Source organism: Parasteatoda tepidariorum, chromosome 11 (genome assembly GCF_982258835.1).
Source record: "Parasteatoda tepidariorum strain Cologne lab strain chromosome 11, Ptep-v5.0, whole genome shotgun sequence".
In the NCBI taxonomy this organism is placed as follows: Eukaryota; Metazoa; Arthropoda; class Arachnida; order Araneae; family Theridiidae; genus Parasteatoda; species Parasteatoda tepidariorum.
In genome coordinates, this window is record NC_141765.1 from 87,302,889 (window position 1) to 87,324,956 (window position 22,068).

Here is a 22,068-nt window from a genome sequence, read left to right on the forward strand (position 1 = left end):
TAAATATCAACGATAAAAAAATTATATGTTGTACAAAATTCTAAAAAATTGTGTCATTATTTATATCATTGTTTTTCTAATTGAAATTAAAAGCTGTCAAAATGACTTCCTTAGGCAACCTAGTGTTAATTCAGAAGATAAACGTTGAAAAATATTAATTTATTGCTTAAAAACTCATTTAATTTACATTTTATAAAATGTAAATTACACTCTTGAAAATGCCACCAGTTTTCTCTTTCTTCTTATTTTTCATCTTAAAAACAAAAGAAAAAAATTGATTGAGAAAGACTGTTTTGCCATTTAATGAAGAAAAAAATCTAAAATATGGCGATAAAAGTCGACCCTTGGCGACTGGTCTTCACTCACAGTTTCTCTTGCTCTTCTTTACAACCAGTCACTCACGAATACTCATTAGAACTGTATCGTAACAACACAGGTGAAGACCGCTTGCTCTGTGGTGCAACTTACGCGCTCTGTTGCCGGTGCATGGGTGTCTACACAACCATAAACACCATACAATAATATATATTTTTTTAAATTCACGAAATATAACAGACAGCAAGTTACTAAATTTATTAAGATTTTCTTGGAATTTTCAAATAAAATATAAAATTCTTTACTGTTACGTTAGGAATGTAGTTTTGAAGTGTGTGATTAAAGGGACAAATGTTGAACATTCGAAGAAAACGGAGTCATTAAATTAAGGAGGATTTACTGTTTTACTAACTACGGTAAGTTATCTTTATGCTTATAATAGTTTTTATTGCTTTCGCACTTATTTACAAATGTCTTCGCTTTTTATTCGTAAATTAAACTGTCAAATCCTTTAATTTTCTAATTTTAAGGTTTTAATGTAACTGATATTTGTATTACTTCATTATTCAAAAACCACTGACAGTAAAAATGAGTATCAATATTTAATAGTTAATGTCTCAGTTTAAAATTTCTTGAATTTTCTCGCATCCTTTATCTGCAATATTTTAAAAGTTACTTTTTTTTCCTTTAAATTACATTTTTTATTTCATGAAGAAATCATTTTAACATTACGCAGCTTTTAATTTTTTTTATAAGTGGTTAATGAATTAAATCATTTAATAATCGACATTTTGATAATTCTTAAAAATAAGTAATTAATTTTGAACCCTGGTTTTTAAAAAAACTGTGTCTATCAATTGCTTTGTTGAAACAGAAATCTATCTTATCTCTGTTGGAAACAGAAATCTATCAATTGCTTTGTTAGTTCGCGGCAGAAATTTACAAATTATGAAATTAATTATGTTACGCAATTTCACCTGTACTATATAAGATATGTTGTGCAGCTTAGATTAATGTATATCTATAGCACGCATAGAAACCAGCTTTGCTGAGATCATATAGTTTCCCACAAGAAATAGTAATGAAGAAAAAAATAATTTTATATTTCTGTTGTTAAAATAAATCATTTAATTTTATTACGATAGCAAAATATTAAACTCCTTAGTGATGATATTATTTGTTTAGTTTTGTCAAAATAATAATAAACAAATTCAGAAAATGTATTTGAGTCTGTAGTTGAGCATTTCTTCCATCAACGCTTGAAGCACAAATCGAAAAATACGTGAGGCAAATAAACTAAAATATAAATTAGAGAAGGTTGATAAATTTTATTATGATTGTAGCTCTTTTAAAGGCAAAAAAGTTTTAGAGCTTCAAAGACATAAGAGTCTATGACATTGATGAATTATTTTAGTCCTACATAAAATAGGTATAAAAAGATATGAAACTATTAAAAATTATATTAAAACATGCAGAACAATATTGCAAATTAATGGAGAAAATATTTTGAGGCATGTTCATCTAAAATTGAAAAAAAATTATTTTCTTCATTGTTTTGGCTTTTTATAGCCCTAGATATTGTGTTTTTCCCTTTTAATAAATAAAGTAAAAGAATTACATTAAAGTTCCTTAAAAACAGTAGAAATTTTAAGAGGGATACAGCCTCAAAAGTCTTAAGTATAAAATAACGCTCTTCGAGAAAAATGAGCGAAAGAGGACACAATAATTTACAATATAAAAAATCGATTTGAATTTAAACGTATTGTAAAACCTTTAAATATTCATACTTAGTTAAATATCTATCAAGCATATCATTCATACAAGTCTTCCACTCACGTTAGTTATTAAAAATAACTCTAAATTATATTAAATATTTAGTGTATATTTCCTTTATTTTTTCAACAATAATTTTAAAAAAATTTTAAATGAAGAATACTATTTTTTTTTTGTTAACAGTAGCTTTTATAAATGCTTCCAGATTTTATTGATTTGATATTGATCTTCAATTAGTGAAAAATTTAAATTAAAAATTTATTCTTATGATTTTAACATGTACTGTAAAATGCTTAAATCTAAGAACTTGACTTACCCATGAATAATTCGTAGAAATGCGAAATTATTATAATTCATAATGTTTCGCATAATTTTTTACTTAAATCTGAAAAAAATGCGGAATAAAAGAGGAAAAGAAACAATCAAATTACATATGCAGTATCTTTAAAATCAGTAAATAATGATAGCCAGTTAATCAGTTATAAATTAGTCATTCTTGATGTAATCATGCATACTTTTATTACTTGAAATACAATGTATAACCTTCTATTGTGGTTTTAGCAAAAGAACAAAGAATATTAAAATTCAATGGTATTCAATTTAAAATATAATTTTATTTTCAATTGATGATCAGTTATTCTACACATTAATACGATCCTTCATAATATAAAATCATTGAGTCATATTACAAAGATTGTAAAATTATTAACTTTCGACGCTTTATCCTCATAAACTCGCAATAGATTTCTGCTAAAACCTTTTACAATCCTTTATATTTACAATCAAAAGATTATCATGCAAGAATCACGACAAAAACTATTTCCTTTTCAAATGTAAATAGAGTTTAGTCACATCTATGTCAAAATTGGATTTTGTCGTGTTTTGTGTTTTGCTGAGGAAGATATATTTTCCTGCATGCTATTGCAAAGTAAGGAAAAAATTACTCGCGGGTTACCCAATTAAACTTGGGCCACCTTTTATTCTTGTTCATATTATAGGTCATGGGCAAACCTAAATAGGCTTTAAATAGACTCAAATATCCTGCGTTATTTGCTGAAATATGAACAAAGGGCGCAAAAATGCAGTAAATTTGAAAATGGGTAGGTTTAAGCAAATTCTTATCTACTCCGGAAATGAGTAGTTGGATAATCACACTACAAATAAAATACTAATTTTAAGCCTTCGTAATTTAATCAGAATAAATTTTGATGAAAAAGACTCTCTAACATTTCAAAATAGAAGAATAGTAAAATAAATAATTCAAATATAGAAAATTAACTAAAATTCATGGCTATGGTTTAGGTTTAAAGGAAGGTGGGTAGATAAAGTTAATCAATAAATAGTTAAACTTTTTGCCATTACAATTCAATATTAAACTTCAAAAGTAAAATAGAACTTAGTTCATACATCTTAGATATTTATTCTAAAATGAAAACAGATTTAGTACATTATAATTTAGAAAATATGTATAAAAAGGTCATTGAAAAATAATAATTCGGAGAAACTATTGAAATCTTCATAATTTATAGTTAACCATTTGTTGCAATCTGAATAACATTTAATGAAAAAGCATAAAAATCTAAAAATGAGATCAAGGGTTAGGAATGTCTTAAATAATGATTTTAAAAATGTATGGTGATAGAATTAAGAGCAATAGGAATAGTTATGTTTCAAAATTTCTTTGATACTCAAAGATGAATAAAGAATTTAATGAAATGTTGTAAAACATTTAAATAAACTGAGGATGCGTAGAAATAATTTCCTTGAAAATTATTTGAAAAAACACACACGTAAAGCTTATTATTTTGGAAAAGAAGAAATTTAAACATGTGTATAAATATCATTAAAACTTTCGGAAAGATAACTGAAATTAAATTTAGTTATGTAAAATTAAATAAAACTATTCGCTAAAGTAATAGTAGAGTTTTGTTGAAAATTGTTTAAAAATATTATTATTACGTAAACTGAAAATTTTATTCCCAATACTTTAAAACAGCATAAGATATATGGTATAGAAAACGTTATAACAGCATAACATACATGATATAGCATGTGCTGAAACTGTATAGTGAATTAATAATAAAATTTTGATAACGTACCTGAAATTATTCATCTAATTGATGATTGATTCCTCTAATGATTCATTTATGAAAAGAAATAAGATACATTTAGAAAATTTTACCATGCCATAAAGCTATCATTAATTGGATTAATTATTAGGTCACTATTAGTTGGAATACTTATTTCTAAAATTTAGTTTTTGTTTAAAAATATGAAGCAATTTTGAAACTGTTTTAAATACTTGCATTTTTAGCAGGCATCATTTTGGTACATTGCTTATTTGTCTACTATACATACATTTTTCCCACTCTCATATATGTTGCAAACTATGTAAGCCTTAACAGCAGTAGAGTGTATTAAAAACTGATCGTTTTTTTTAAAGAAAACATCGTTTTTTTTTAAAAAAAGAAGATTACTAAAGCTTTTTGTTTTAGAAAAAAAGCTTGTTCAAATAGGGAAATATTTAGTTCAAAGAAAAAGATAATGGAAGAATAATAAAACTCTATCATTCATTTACAGCCGGTAACAAAAGATATTAGCTGTCATCAAATTTGGAAATCCCTATGGGAAAATTAACTCTTAGAAGCAGTTTATCCAATACATTTGTACATCCAGAACTTTTTTAATATCGAACTTTTAATGTCGGATATTAAAAGTTTTGAATTATCTCACTTCTTGAATTAACAGATTTCAACAATGACTTTATCTAACTATTTTAAACTTATTTTTTTCTCATGTGGTTGAATCAAAAACATAATTCTAGAATCTAAGCAAGATTCTGTTTATTAGGCATTTGTAACCCTATAATTCTTATTAATCATGATGTGCATGTAAATGATATAACTCAACAGATTGTTATTTCATAAATTTTTAAAACATTAAAGACACTGGTAAATTGTTATAAAATAATGTTAAATATTTAATTAATTTATATAATTAAAGTTAAAAGTTAGTTTAAATAATTTTTAATAATTGAAGTGATATGTAATTAAAATTAAATGTTTCAGATATAGGTATTATATGTGTATTGTTTTAATTCAAAATTTCAAGAGCCAAAAAATGTAAATAAATAGAATCTTCAAAAATAAAAATTATGCAAAGGTTAGGTAATTCTGTTCCCCATGAACAAAGAAAACAATAAATAAATTAATCAATACGTTGTTTTAAAACGTTCTTTTCATCAAAAGTAGTTTAGAAGTTAGGAATGAATTATTACAACGTCAAAAAAATATATGCCGTGAATCTTTATGATCATTATTTAAGGTTTTATTTTCGTATTCATTCCTAAATGTAAAACTTTTAAAAATAAAACCAGAGAAAATTTAATTTTCATTGAATACGAGGGTTGCTATTTATATTTCTGGCCTTGGCAACAGTAAATGTTGCTAGGCGACCGCAGACGATTTTAATCGAAAGTTTGATATTTTTAAACATAAATTCAGCAGACGATTTACCATTATAGCTTCATTTGTGTTGTTGACAGTAAACTAAAAACTTCTTCTCTTTCAAAAAATGGAATTGAATCGTGAACATTTTCGTGCCATTATTTTTCATAACTTTCGACGTGGATTGTCAAGACAAGAGTGCTTCGATGAACTTAATTCTTTATTCAGCGATAAAGCGCCATCCTACAGCACTGTAAAAAATTGGTATAACGAATTTAATCGTGGTGGATGTTCGATCCAGGACGAATCCCGTGCAGCTCGTCCGAAATCCGTTGCTGTGCCAGAAAAAATCGATGCTGTGCGTGAACTGATAAAGCAAGATCGTCATGTGACATACCGTGAGATAGAGGCGTCTTTGGACATTAGTATGACTAGCATCAATAAAATATTGAATGAACATTTCAGCGTAAAAAAAATTTGTTCGCGTTGGATCCCGCATAATCTGACAAACGCTCAAAAAAAAAGGCTCCTGGCGATTGGTGCAAGGAAATGTTGGAAAAATACGTTCAAGATACATCAAAGGCTGTGTATAACATCTACACAGGTGACGAATCATGGATCTATGCATATGATCCGGAAACAAAACAGCAATCAACTGTATGGGTCTTCCAAGACGAGGCAAAACCAACAAAAGTTGTTCGAGGAAGAAACACATCGAAACAAATGATTGCCTGTTTCTTCGGCATTAACGGTCATGTGGCGACAGTGGCGTTAGAGCAACGCAGAACGGTCAATTCTGAATGGTACACGACCATTTGTTTGCCAGAAGTCATTGGAGAAATTCGAAAAAAGCAGAAGAACAGGCGAATCATTCTTCATCATGACAATGTGAGCTCTCACACATCGACTCAAACAAAGGCATTTCTGACGGAGCGAAAGATCGAACTGATGGGTCATCCGCCGTACAGCCCTGATTTGGCACCCAATGACTTCTTCTTATTCCCACACATCAAAAATAAATTGCGTGGACAACGATTTTCGAACCCCGAAGAATCGGTTGATGCATTCAAAACTCATGTTTTGGAGTTACCTCAATCGGACTGGAAAAAGTGCTTTGAAAATTGGTTCAAACGCATGCAAAAGTGTATTGATCACCATGGAGAATATTTGGAAAAACAATAAAACCAATTTCGATCCTACATGTTTGTTTTTTCATTATTAGGCCAGAAATATAAATAGCAACCCTCGTATAAGTCCTATAGCACTTACGTCACTGTAAAACTGTACTCTGAAACACAATATACGTTTACTTTTCTAATGTTAAAAGCATTAAAACATTGAATTTTAAACAGATTGTTCGTCGAATTCTGTAAAGACATTTTCATGCCCTTAAATAATTTAATTTCAGAAAAATGCAGTTTTGAATTTATTATTTTGTACAGAGGAAACTATTCAATTTAATAATAATTAATAATATAAAATTAATAGCGAAAATTAAATTAACAGAATAATTAAAGATAGAGAGATTTTGTCTAAATGAATGAGATTATTTATGTGTAAACGTTATTATCATTTATAAAATACGTCCAAAACAACAATTCAATTTTCATACTGATATAATCCAAGCAAAATAGTGTTAGAAAAACAGATTCCATTGCTGTCCTATTTACCTCCAAATTATTAAAACAGTATAAAGAGATAATGGTGTGCTAAACATGTAATTGTTAAATTATGCAACACATTGTTACATTGTTTAGTATTGTCATTTGTTTTCAAGCATTTAGTTAACTAATTTTTATGTTTTCTGTGAACATGTTGATGTGCGTGAAAGGTTTTTTCAAGAGAATCGTTTAATACTTCCGTCCACTTTCAAACAGGCTTTAATCTTAGATCTAAAAAAACTGTTTTAACATTTCGTCAATAAAAGCTTAACAATACCCTTTTTGAAATATTAGCTACCTTCACAACAATCACCAGGATTTTCTTCCCACATTTCTTGAAAAAAATATGGTTACAAAACTGTGCACAATCTTAAAGCATGAAATACCATTCGTTCGCTTCACTCCTTAGACGTTAAGATGTACAGAAATTGGACAAAAGAATACGTTCCGCTCACCTAAGTTTAGTCGCACGAAAAGTGTCGCAATGGAGGTCACTTTTGTTGAAGAAGGGAAAAAAAAGGGTCGTCACAATTTTTGGGCCATCTTTTTAGATTTCGAAGGCAATTTATGGATATGAATAACTTATCTTCATTTAGGAAACAAACAACTGAATAGTTATCGTGCTTTCATTCGAATTTTTTATTGAATTGATATTGGTATACAATGGGAAAATAATACTTTGTGAGCACTTATGTCTTCTTTCTTTATCTTCCAGAAAAAGAAAATTCTTAATACCAATCATTTGATTTTGAGGTAGTGCTGAATTTTGTGTTTTGGTTGACAATATTGAACTTTCTTTGGAGTATTATATCCTAAATTTAAAATGCTTGTGATTTTGTTTCCACTAATACAATTTAATCCTCCATATTTAGAATAGAGAATGCTTCACTTTTTAAACTAAGTTACTGAAATATTTCGACCTTTCATTTTGATTAGTTCCGTAGGTGGTATTTAATGAATTTTTAAAACTTATTCATACTGCCTCAATTCCTTACATAATTAAAAAATGCTTTACTTTCAATTACATTAAAACGTCAAAATTTGTAAACTCTATGTATTGCAAACTTATTTTAAATGCTTCGCTTTTATAAATTAGAAAAAGTAATATGAACTTCTACATTGAGAATTAATTTTTCTATGTATAAATTTTTAAAGTTCTTGGTTTTTTTTTAAAAAATTCTTTTTTACAATACATGTTTTATCGTTCTTAATTTTGTATCAAATAAAAGATAACTTCAGTTTCAATTTACATAACAGTTATAATTGAACTTAAATAAATTTGATACTGTTATTTCGTTTTTAAATACTTTAGATCTAGAAATAAGGAAGCATTTAATTGTACAGAGCACATATACGTTTATAAATAAATATTTTCAAACATTTGATTAGCTGCTATGAGTGTTGCATGGATATGTTTCTGACTTTATAAATAAAACATTTAATTACTCCCCTCTCAAAAAAATACAACTGAAAAAAATAAAAATGGTTTCTTAAACGTTTTACATGATCCGGAGAATTTATTTCATTACAGTCCCGCAATGAACTGATAGTAAAGACACGGTTCCCAGTAGAACACCGAAGTCAAGCATCACTGACTGCTGTCAGTTACAGAGTGGTTGACCATTTTCATCAGCCTGAGTAGGGACCGAGGGTGCGCTGTATCCGCTGACCGAGGGTGACCGAGGGTGCGCCCTCTGCAGAGGATCGAAATTGAGATGGCATGTCCTCGCATCATCCTCGGGGATGTTTCCCAGTCCGTCGCCAATAGCCCATTGTGAAGGTCTAGAAAGATGTAAATAAAATACCTATTTACCTCATTTCATCATAATAAGAGACGTACCACTGCCTCATATTTTCCACAAGTACTGTATGCTATGTACCTCCAAATTTTTAAAGTCTGTTAATTGGGCCACAAACATATTGCAAATTTTTATAGGTTATAATGAGTATTATTCTTTTTTAAATAAAATCCCACCAAAGTCAAACGTGAAAAGTGTTGAAGTCTGCCAAAAAAAAAAAGCATTTACTGTAAAAACAAATTGAAGGTTCTGTCATAAAATTGTATTTATGACATAAAATCGTTCATCAAATTTCATTATCGTAAGGTTGTGCTTCTTTTAAAATTTGTAAAATTTATAAATAGTATAACGCATTTTTTACAAAATAAACACAAACCTTATTTTAATGCTATCAGTTTTTCCTCACTGACCCTACTTTTTTTAGTGGCCGAATCAATCTAATTAAACAGTATTGCACTTGTAATTTTTATTTATTTATGTTTTTATTGAGCCAGAAATATATTTTATACTGCAAAATATCTTCAAAAATGCCGAAAAAGCTTCTCCATTCTGATTCATCCATGAACTTAGTTAAACGAGCTTTGTTTTCTCATAACCTTGCCACACCTCCAAATATTACTTACCACGCATCAGTGATATTGATGACATGGTTCAAAGATCTTTCTAACGGTTTTATGCAAAAAGCAACTTTTTATGTAATTTTAATCTTTGCTTTCACACATATTTCCTTCTTATTACCCTCTCGTTTTTATAACATTACATTTTCTGAAAGATCGTTGACTTGCACGTATTACATTTTTTATAATTTATTTATTTCCGAAACAGGTTTTTCTTCTTTTCGATTGTTTTATTAATTTACTAATCAATATATTCCAATAATAGTTTTGATGTTTTATGTATTATTAATATCATAAAAGCATATTTTACGCTACTTAAGAAACATTTATTTCGATAGTTGTTTTTTCTTAATGGCACTTGAATTGTTTTCATAAAACCAACGTGACAATAATAATCCAACGTTATAAATAGCACTCTAAGTTCAAGCTTATTTTGTATAAATTAATAGTTTTGTAAAATTTGTCTCAATATTTATGAAATGTTTGTTTATTTTTTTAATGATACTTTAATTGTTTTAAGGGAAATCAACTTCAAATGAATTAAATAATATAAAATGATAAATTTACCAATAATTTCCATAAGAAACAAATCTAACCTTTTTAGCAGCCATTTTGTAAAATTGAAAAAAGATTTTAATTAGTTAAACTAATCATGTTTTTTGTATAAAAAACATTAAATTATAACTTTGAAATTTGCAATACAAGTGCATAAATTTGCTGCATAAGTGCTGCATAATAAAAAAATAGGCACATAAATTTTTAATAGTATTTATTTTAGTTATATATTTTCGCATTTATTTTTCCTTTTTAGTATAAAAAAGCATTTTGTAATTACAAAAATACTATATTCTGGATTTATAGTTATAAGTTATTATAGTTCCAAAATTCTGTAAAAGTGCATGTAAATATATAAGTTCAAACTTTCAAAGCAAATAAAAGTTATAAACATGCTGTTATTGATAAGTTAAAAATAATAAATACTAAAAATATTTTTAGGAAAAACTTTTTTTCGAGATTTGAAACTTTGTAAACTGTAACTTTGTTAATGGCATAAACATAGATGTGATTTTTCAAGTTAAACTGTATAGTATTTTCTGTTTAAAAATTTTACTTGTTTTTCAACATTAATACGGATAATATAATTTTAAACTTATAATATTCATGAAACAGACTCCCTTAAAAGTAATTAATTTTCAAAAATTTATTTATTTTATAAGATTTATTTGCTTTTTAAACTCTTACTCATATTTTAATTATCCCAAAAGAAACTAAAATATTATAAAATAGTAAGCAAATGTTTTTAAAATTTATTATCGTTACTTTTCACTAAACCAATTAATATTTTCGTGATGCTGATTTGTACCCTAACATTTATTATACTCAAAAGTCAGTTCATTATACCTAAAAATATAATTTAGCCCAAAATCGGTATACTTTAAAGTAGGTACACAATCGTCTCGAAGCTATTCTTTTACTGCCACTCCTTATTCTAAATTGGCACAAGTTTTTTTTTCCGGTCATCTAGCGGAAGTAATATTTTTAAAGTTAACTCGATTATTTTCATCATTATTCCAAACACTCGATAATTTTTCCTTGTCTCGCTGACCAATAGCTTAAATGTAAGCAGTTGCGAAATTTTCAACTCTAAATTTAATCATCGGATGAGTACAAGTTTAAAAGAAAGCGTTAATTCTCTAAGGCATAGTATATCTCTTACGTTCTGTGTTAATCTTTTATGGGGCCATTTTTATAGTAATGTTAAAAATATTTTTGGATTGAGACTAATTTACAAAAAGAAACGTATTTAATTCATTACCTAAGTTTAATTTGATTTGAAGACAAGTTTGAAGGAAAAGTTTATTCTCTATTTCATGGTATCCCTCTTGTGTTTTGTGTTAATCCTTCATAGGGCCATTTTTATAGTACGGTTAAAAATATTTTTGGGGATTGGGACTGATTTATAATAATAAACTCAATTAGTTTATTATCTATGTTTAATTTGATTTTTAAGACAGTTTTCCGTGTGAGGGTGGATAGGACTTTTAAACCTTTACCTATTGTAAAGAATTAGTCAAAAGTTTGAACTTTTGAGCTTATAAATAACCAAATTTATAAATTTAGTGTTTATAAATAATGAGAAATGATCAAATGAGCGAATGCGTAGCGTATAAATTACCAAATTTTAACGCATTTTATAAATTAATACTTTATTGTAATAAATTAATACTTCCTCAGGGCTAGTCTTTCTTCTTGACCCCACGTGACTTTTACTGTTACTCACATTTATGTAAACAAAACCTTTTATTGGTATTATTTTGCATTTTCTAAACTATCAGTAAAGCGCCGAATAAATCATAATTGGGAAAATAGCATCCCATCGTCCTTTAAAAATTAATGAAATTGATGGGAAGTATACTTCTACCGGACTTATAAAGAGTTCAAGAACGCTCTTGTTGTACGGAAACATTTTATTAAATAATGTGCGATGTTAAACGTCAAATTTTATAATATATCTTTGACTCTTTCAATTCGAAACTAATACTTATATGTTATACATCAATTCCGGGATCAGCAACCTATGACCCGTGGATAACTTCAATCTTTGCAGCTATTTTGTGCTGTCCATGCTCTCTATTTACAAAGAGGTAGTTTTTAGATTTATTTCATACTTTTTTTTTTTAATTATTCAATTGAAAAAAATATTACAAGGGAAGTACAAACTTATGAGAGATATAATAACTACAGGCTTAACCGACTTAAAACTCCTTATTCTCAAGTTGCATATGATAAATTTTCAAATTTCACTCGTTGTACCTTCACAATGACTTGGCGATTGAATCTTGCTTCCAGACTGAAATCACAGACCACGCATTAAATATTGGCACTTGGAGAAAATAAAGTTAATTGAAAATAAATTTAGATTGTAAAACATTATTTTGCAAAAACACCATCAAAAGTGTTAAAAAATAATAAACAAGTTTAGGGTTAAGTCCATTTTTATATTCAAAGCTCAACCCCGTCCCGCCCCCTAGCGGGGGCATCCGGGGTGAAAATTTATTGATCAACAAAAGGATACAATACAATTTCCAGTTTGAAAACAAAAGAAGATGAGAATTTACAATGATAAACATGAATAATAAAACAAAATAAATGAATAATAAATAAATATAATAATATTTAATGCTTATCCTAAATTTTAGTTGACATCCTATAATTTTAGTTGACAATGACTTGTATGCCTTAGTATTGAATAGAGACGAATTTGATATAGCATTACATGATTTCTTAAGTATCTTTGAATATTACTAACAACAACAATCATAGGGTTAAGACCATGTAAAATCTAATTATTATATGTTACGAGTATAACTGTAAATGTAAAGATAAATTTCCTCCCTTTGCACAAAGAAAAAAATTCTGGTAAAATTACCGTACTGTAAAGACATTACTGGTTAAAAAAACCATAATTCTGGTAATAAAACCAAAATATGTGGTATTTAAACCGTCCATATGGTAAAGGCTTACTGGAAACTCTGGTTTTCAAAATTATAGTTCATTTGACCATACATTTAGTAAAGAATACTAAACTGAAAAATAAAATTAACGGAATAAATGGTTTTTGTGACATTTTCTAAAGTATAACGTTAAATTACCAAATTTTAACGCATGGTATAAATTAATACTTTATTGTTAATTTTACAAAAATCAATTTACCAAATTTTAACGCATGGTATAAATTAATACTTTATTGTTAATTTTACAAAAATCAATTTACCAAATTTTAATGCATGGTATAAATTAATACTTTATTGTTAATTTCGCAAAAATCATTACCAAAGCGCTTAAGTAAAAATTGCCTTGCCTTTTTCTGTTGCTATACAATCAGAAACTCGATAAATTTTATCATATCTTGGCAGTTATAACCATGCTTTTTCTTTGTGTAACTAAGACTCATCTATGGGAAATCAGTGAAACTTTAGTTCGATAAGTCTCCCATGAAGTTGCTAACTCAAGCGTTAAAGTATTTTAGATTAATATCTATGTAAACATAACACAGAATGATATAAGGGATAAATTTATAATGTCATACTAATTGACTTATTAAAATTACTATAGTTCTAGATACTGATGAAAGTAGTTTATTCACTATTCTAAGATTTTGACAAATTAAATTCTCTGAGACACTTCTGAAACTTTTTTGATTTTTAATTTTATTTAAGTTCTATGACACATTTTGTTGTTTGGCAATTTATTTTTAATTATTTGAATTAAAAAATTTATGAGATTACTTTGAATTATAGTTTGCAAAAACGTTTTAGATATATTGAATTCAATGAGATCTGTTACTACTTTTGATTCAAGATTTAAACGTTTTTAAACAATAGTTCATTTTGTAAATAGTTCTTTTAAACAATGTTCAGCTTTTTTAAAACAAAAATTATTGCTTTCTTGCCTGTTTCTGTACTTTCTTACTTATTATTATGATTGGATGAAATCATGTCTTACAGTGACTTACTTTCAATGATGCTTGGTATTCAAATTACAAAAGCTTTTCTTCTTTTTTAAAAATATATTAAAAGATAAATTTATTACAGTTAAATCCGGTACAAACTGCCTTTAATTTTAAAATTATGAATTTATCAAAAATTTAAAATTTCATTTAAATATATCAATTAATTTTAAACATATTAGTTTAATTTAAATTTTTAATATATAAACTAAATTTATAAGGAATTGCTATTTTTGCTGTTAAACAACAAAATATGCATTTTTTCCCCTAAGAATAGTAATCATTTTACTAACGTGAGGTAGTTCAAAAATCAATTGCTCTTTGTTCTCATCTAATTTCACTGATACATGTAGAGAAAAATTCTGATAACATTACCGTACAATATTGTAATGACATCTCTCGTAATTAAAATCTAAATATACGGTATTTAAACTATTAAATTGGTAGTTTTTTATATTCATTTGGTAAAACAGTTTGTCGGAAATTCTTTTTTCCAAAATTATAACTCGTATTACCCCACGTTTAGTGAAGAATACAAAACCGAAAATCAATTTTAACCGAAAAAATGGTTTTTAAGCCATGTTCTAAGGAATCATGATAAATTTAGCAAATTTTACGACATTTACCAAATTATATCACACAATATAAAACCCATTTTTTTTTAATTTTACCAAAATTATTATCAAAGCGCTTCTATAAAAACTACCGCACTTTTTGGTTTTCCTATAGAATGGTAAATATTACCATATTCTAACAGTTTCAGTCATATTTTTTTCCTCAATAAGAGATGGATTATTGATATAATAATTTAGGATATTTTAATTACGAAAAACAGTATATTAACTTAAAAGTGGTTTTTCGTAAGGGGTACGAAATAAGGGGTAACTAGTGAGGAAACGAAATCAATTGATAGAATCAACAGGTCAAAGCGCTTCGAAAAAATTTTCCGCACCTTTCGGTTTTTTTATAGCATGATAAATATTACACGATTCTGGCAGTTTTTGCTATTTTTTTTCTCAATATGAGGTGGCTTATTGGTATAATAATTTAGGATATTTTAATTATAAAAACAGTACATTTACTTAAAAGTGGTTGTTTGCAAGGGGTCATAAATAAGGGGTATTTCCTTAAGAAACGAAATCAATTAGAAACGAAAAGGCAAACGGGATCAAACTTATAATTTGCTTGTAGAGTGGGAAGAAAGTATTTAATATCAGGAAGTACAAACGTGTTTTTTATCATGTCGAGAATTTTCTTCAAAACTTTTGCCGACCATCTCCCTTGAAAATAGGTCGTTTCAAAGGTGATTTTATTTCCGGTAAAACTAAAAATAAGTCCCATCGAAGTGAAGCTATTCATCAACCAAAGCGAAGCATCAGCAACGACGAATTTCAAAAAGAATGTAAACAATAAAACTCATTAACGGGAGTTGTAGAATTAAATGAGTACTTATCAGCAAATAAATTTCTTTTTTAATTATTACAGGTCTTTAAAATGACACTTTTGAATTAAAAATTATAAAATAAGGTATTCATGTTTTATTTTGGGTATTTTTTATTTTATATTACTTGTTAATCTTATTTCAATAATAATTTAATTTGAATTTTAAAAATTTTAAAACCTAAGTTAAAAAAATACTGAAAAACTTCTTTCTTTGATATGATTTTTAGAAGGTTTGAAAATGCCTAATTAAGCTTATTTTAATTTTTGGCTCCAGGATAAATGGCGTACTATTGTATTAGTAAAAATTTAAAACATACAATTTTAAGATCCTCTTAGCATATTACGAATTTTAAAAGTTCATTTATAATATTATGTCAGTTAAAATTTCGTACAAATTATTTTTAATTTTGAAAATTCAGTAATAATATTACAACCTATGAATAATCATGAAAAATCATTCATATCTTCAAAAAAGTTCAATTTTTGAACATAATTTGTTCACTAAATTTTGAAAAATATTGATGAGTCATTTTTGTGAAGTTCCAGTCTATTATTTGATTTACGAACACAGACAGTAAAACAATCTTGCATTTTAAAACAACCGTATTGATGTATTCAACTTCTTAAAAGCAGATTTATGTATGATAATGAGAAAATTGAATTATATTTTAAATTTAAACACTAGACTTTATATGACTAATAATGTATTCCTTTCGCATGTATGACTTTAAAATTACTTTAAAAGTCATGAATACCTTTTTAATTATAATAACAGAAAACCACACTTGAAAGCAATTTTATTTGCTGCAACATTTAATTAATTCAAATAAATAAATTAGGTTGTAGTTAAAGAAACAACTTTTTCTAGACATCGGTATAAACTACTTTTGATTCATAAAGTAAAAAATCAACTTAAATTTAAATTAGAACTGGAAATTTAGAGAAGAAAATATTATCTAAATGTAAATACAGAAATAAAAGTAAAAAATAAATACTAAAATAAAAATAAAAAATAAATACTGAAATAAAAAAAAAAAAAAATACTAAAATATAAAAAAATAAGTACTAAAATAAAAATAAAAAATAAATACTAAAATAAAAATAAAAAATAAATACTAAAATTAAAAGAAATTTAATTGAAAAATTGACAATTCCTCCAAGCTTATCTTTTTGAAAAAAAACCGTTTTTGAAAGACCACATTTTCTATAAACTCCTGAATAGTTATGGATTTCGAACTTTGGTTCATTGTGTAATAGAACTGGTAAAAATTTAATTCTCCTTACACATTGCATGCAATTTTCTTTCAAAAAATTATTATTAAATTGTAACATTTCAAGTACAGTAATAAAGAAATTGTTATTAAAAAAGTTACAAGGATTTCAAATTCTCTCACATGTATTACGATACTCTAATTTTGCCCAACACAAATAGAAAGTTTGAACTGAAATTTTTCAAAACAAGTTAAGACTTTTGTCATATAAATTTGTAGAACAAACTTTTTTATAGCTAGCAATCAATCCGTATTGTTATAAAAAATGTTTTCAAAATATCTGCACATTGAAAAAGTCAGTATGAATTGCTCTAAAAGTAGGTTTCCATATTTTTTAATTTATTTATTTTGAAGTAAAAGTTTGAATTTAATGCTACGGACATAAAATATGCTTTATTTGTACATTATCTTAACTATATTTAAAATTTGCCTTACATTTCTCCTTAGTTCAAGAGGATATTGTTCTCTTCAAAACTGATTTCTAGTCAAAGTAGGTTAAAATTACGAGAACTAGCTTTTTTTAAAAATGTTTATGCAAATTTCAGTCATAGGACTTCTTTTATGTTATCCCGATAATCAATGGCCATCCATAACTAAGTATATTTATTGTTATTTTGCGTTTTCATATATATTTCCATTTTCTGAAAATTCTTTACTGAAGAATATCTAGGTTAGTAGGAGGTCTTCAGCTCCGCAAGAAAAAAAAAATGAAGATTATTGTCAAAGCTTTATGACACAGTGGTCTTTTGACATCCGGTCCGGTCACCTTTACTAACCTGTGTGTGCCTACGACAACCCCCGAGATTTGATATCAGTTTCTACTGACAACTCGGAAACATCCTATGAGGCGGAAAATTGCTCTTTGTTTTGAAATACAGGACGATATTATTTTTTTGAGAGCTTCTTTCAAGATGCTCGAAAATATTGGTGTCAGGCCAGCTACGTCTTAAAAAGAAAATCTTGTTTCGCCTCACCGTTCCATCGCTCCACTTTATCGTCTTTATTGTTTATCACTGCTTTAGTACAAAACAGTAGCAATCAAATGGGGATATCTTGTATCATTTCATTACATACTACCATCTTGACGCTTCTTTAATACGAACAAAAGAATAGTTCTAGCATTGTGATTGATTGAGAGTTTTCTATGGCGGAAGTTTCTCTTTTCCGCTCGATGTCAACTTTCTTGATCAGATTTGACAGAATGTAATATAAATGTGAGAGCATTTTATTTCTAAATGGACATGAAGCGTATTCTCTGATTTAGTTTTTTATTAAAATTCTTTACAGGTTTTGAAAAGGAAGAAAGTTGTGCTGAACTTGTTTCTCACATAAATTGTCTTAGTTTAAGTGAAATTATAAATGTGGTAGAAATGAGTAAAAAAGAGACAATGAGAAGTTAAAAGACTTATGCATTAGGTTCCTAGGCTTCTCGAATTATAGCAATGCTTCTTCATGTTACTAAAAAAATCCTCACGTTAAAAGAGATAATTCACTTCTCATTTTTTTAAAGTTATTGCATAAAATTTATTTGTATAGAAAATTAAGAATTACAGTTTGCATTTCCACAAAACTTATCAGTTTTGTGAAAATGAAAACTGTCCTTCCAGTTTTTACTGTATTTCTCATTTCTACAACAAACTTATTAGTTTGTTGTCGAAATTAGTAAAAAAATACAATGAGAAGTTCAAAGACTTATACATTAGGTTTTTATGCTTCACAAATTATAACAATGATTTCTCACTTAACTAAAAAAGTCCCCACCTTAAAAGAGATAGTTCACTTCTCATTTTTTAAAATTATTGCATAAAATTTATTTAAATGGAAAAATAATAAGTACAGTTTGCATTTGCCCAAAACTTATTAGCCTAATATGGAATACAAACTTGAATTACTAAAATATTTTTACACGTATATTTTCATTATACAGGCTAAAAACATTAAAAGTTTCAACGCTGTTTTTTCTTAGTGCTATAAAATTGATGAATTAAGCTATAACAAATGCTATTATTTTAATCTTATTTCGTCATAGATTGCAGTATATTGATTAATTTGTCCTAAAGTTTTAATAAGAAAGCTGATTAGTCACGAAAAAATAAAAATTGAAGAAACAAATGAAATAAAAAGAAAAGAATCATGAATAAGGAAATAAGCTTTAATATTTATTAAAATTTCTGTCGTTATTCTTCAATTTTAAATATTTTCAATTAAAGTTGTAGAATGAATTTATAAATTGTATCAAAACGGAATTACACATATCAATGAAACAAAATTTTTGCAAAGTTTTATTCCTAAATAGTAAATATTCTAATACTCTTAATAAACCTGAACTTACTTTAAAACCATTATACGTGCTACAATCCTAATAAATATATTTAGCTTAATATCTGACTTACAAAATTCTGACAGATAAATATTACATCACCTTCCACGTGGACAGAAGTTCCAAGTGTTTTCTAAAATTACAACCCATATATGGCATGTTTTAAAAAATTCAAACAAAATGCAGTACTTAAAAGAAATTAAATTAATCACATATTCAAGAAAAAACAACATTGCACTTTCCAGAAATCAGCTACACTGTAAAAAATTCCAGATCCAATTACGATAAAAATCACTGGTACTTTTAACCGTGAAATTCATTTTTACCGGTACATGTTACTGAACAAAAAATCTAATATACCATAATTTTACAGTAATTACTGTAAAATCACTAAATTACTCTAATTAAATTAATATTACTGCAAAATTTATGGTATTATATTTTACTGTTAAAAATGGATTTTACGTCTAATGCACTCGAAGTGCAAGTACTTTATACTGTAATTTGAACTGAGATGTCTTATAGTGTATGGCTTATAAATTTTCCAGCTGTTATCTGCTTGCTTCTTATAACTCTTTTAAAACTTTTTCTCATTTCACATGTGTGTGCCTCTCGGTTCGAATGTATACCTCCACCTAAAATGGTTTAATGCTTTTATTTTTCTATCGTGTCTCTTATTGTGACGGTGGTCACTATAACTCGAGCTGATTCTAAGTAAAATAATTTTTTATATTATTTTATTTACTGGGATGAAATTCAAATAAGTGAATGTTGTATTTTGAGGATTAAGTCGATTTTCTCATGTTTATTATTATTTTTTTCAATAAGAGGAAAATATTAAAACTTTAATGAACTACTGTATTTACTTAATAAATATAGAAAGAAAAACTTACTACAAAATATCACAGTAATTCTATTTCTAAGCTGCTGCATACTGCAAAAATGCAAAGCTAAAAAACATATTCCTTTTTAAAAGATGGATAACTAACCCTCCTTAAAATGTATGAAGAAATTAATTTCCTATTTATGACTTAGTAACAGAATAAATAAAAACAATTTTTCTACTTAATTACGTATTTCTAAGAATGTTTTATTTGGTTTTTGTTAGTTCCTGTTGCTCGGGGATTAGAACACTCGCCTCTTAATGAAGAGACCCAGGTTCAAATCCAAATAATTGCTGATCTATACGAATTCTGCGCACGACTCACATGAACCAGAGTGCTGACGTTAAATATCCGCAATAGTAAACGGATCGTGGGTTAGAGTTCCCTTGCCATCAAGCTAGCCATGGGAGAATTTCGTGGTTTTCCTCTCCATGTAATGCAAGTGCGGGTTAGTTCTCCGCGAAAACAAATTTCTCTCAATACGTGATCCAGGAGTTTCCTTGTCTTCTGATGTTGATCATTGTTAGTCATAAGCTCATAAATTGGGTCGGCTGTTCAACGACAGTTATAAAAGTATGTATTTTAGGTGCCAAAGACAATAATGCAATACGATATCATATTATGCAATTGAAAATTTCAATTCAAAAAAGCAACTTATTAGAGAAAACACGTAACGAATTTAATACTTTAAGAGAGAAATTATGTCTTTCAAAAAAATTAAATGAAGTTATTTTAGATAGAAGTATAAAACCTTTCTTCAGAGAAATAGAGTTGAAACTGAATTTAGAGTAAAACTAACCATAAAATTACGCAACCAAATCAGAGTACGAATCAACTTATATTGACCATCTGTAATAACTGCTATAATAGATCAAGATGAAGGAAGTTAAGAAATATCGCCATTAAACTTTTATATGCATGGAAGAGCATTCACTTTTTCAACGTTGATGGCTTCAACTGTTTGTATGTTCTATTTAAACTAGAAAATTATTCATTTTTCACTCATAGAACTAGTTACTGTTCCACTGGCACAGAAATCAAAATAAGTTAAATATCGATTACGGATACTGATGAGGTGGAAATCAAAATAAGTTAAATATCGATGACGGATACTGATGAGGTAGGATTCTGCAGAATTTCAAGGACAGTTAATAAATATTTTTAAATTCATCTATATTAAGTAACTCTTGAAAAAGAGAGTAAAATATTAATTTCATTTTCAAAATCTAGATATAAACTCATAGATTTAAAAAATAAGCAACTTTTGAAAAAAGAGAGTAAATATGAGTTTAATTTTCTAATGGAGAATTGCGCAAAAATGATATTATAATTATTGGAAGAATCCTGCAAGGAAACGGATATGTTAAGTATAGAATAAGGGCTTTCTACACATAAGGATTCCGAACACATTTTAAAAACTACAAAGTTTTAAAATGTGCCCGAGCTCATACCTCTAATGGAAATGTATACTTATAAGGCAAAAAAAAATTTTACGCTAAGAAATAAGGTATGGTTAAAACTAAAAATTATTCATTTTTCACTCATAGAACTAGTTACTGTTCCACTGGCATAGAAGTCAAAATAAGTTAAATATCGATAACGGACACTGATGAGGTAGGATTCTGCAGAATTTCAAGGACAGTTAATAAATATTTTTAAATTCATCTTTATTAAGTAACTCTTGAAAAAGAGAGTAAAATATTAATTTCATTTTCAAAATCTAGATATAAACTCATAGATTTAAAAAAAATGCAACTTTTGAAAAAAGAGAGTAAATATGAGTTTAATTTTCTAATGGAGAATTGCGCAAAAATGATATTATAATTACTAGAATGATCCTGCAAGATATTTTAAACGTAGAATATGGATTTTGTAGTTTTTGGTGTTGGAGCTCATGCCTCTAATGGAAATGTATACTTTTAAGACTAAAAACAATTTTACACTGAGAAAAAAAGTATGGTCAAAACTCAAAAAAGTATGGTCAAAACTCAAAAAAGTATGGTCAAAACTATATGGCAAACTTTGCCAT

General features: G+C 27.3%; 1 protein-coding gene across 1 annotated transcript in view; it reads left to right on the forward strand.

Moving 5' to 3' along the window:
• Positions 1-396: 396 nt before the first annotated feature.
• LOC107438528 (serine protease 33) overlaps positions 397-22,068 on the forward strand; it is a 48,357-nt gene continuing 26,685 nt past the window's right edge. The window contains exon 1 of the mRNA XM_016050836.4: positions 397-731. The gene's annotated coding sequence lies outside the window, so the exon portion shown is untranslated. The remainder of the gene's footprint in view (positions 732-22,068) is intronic.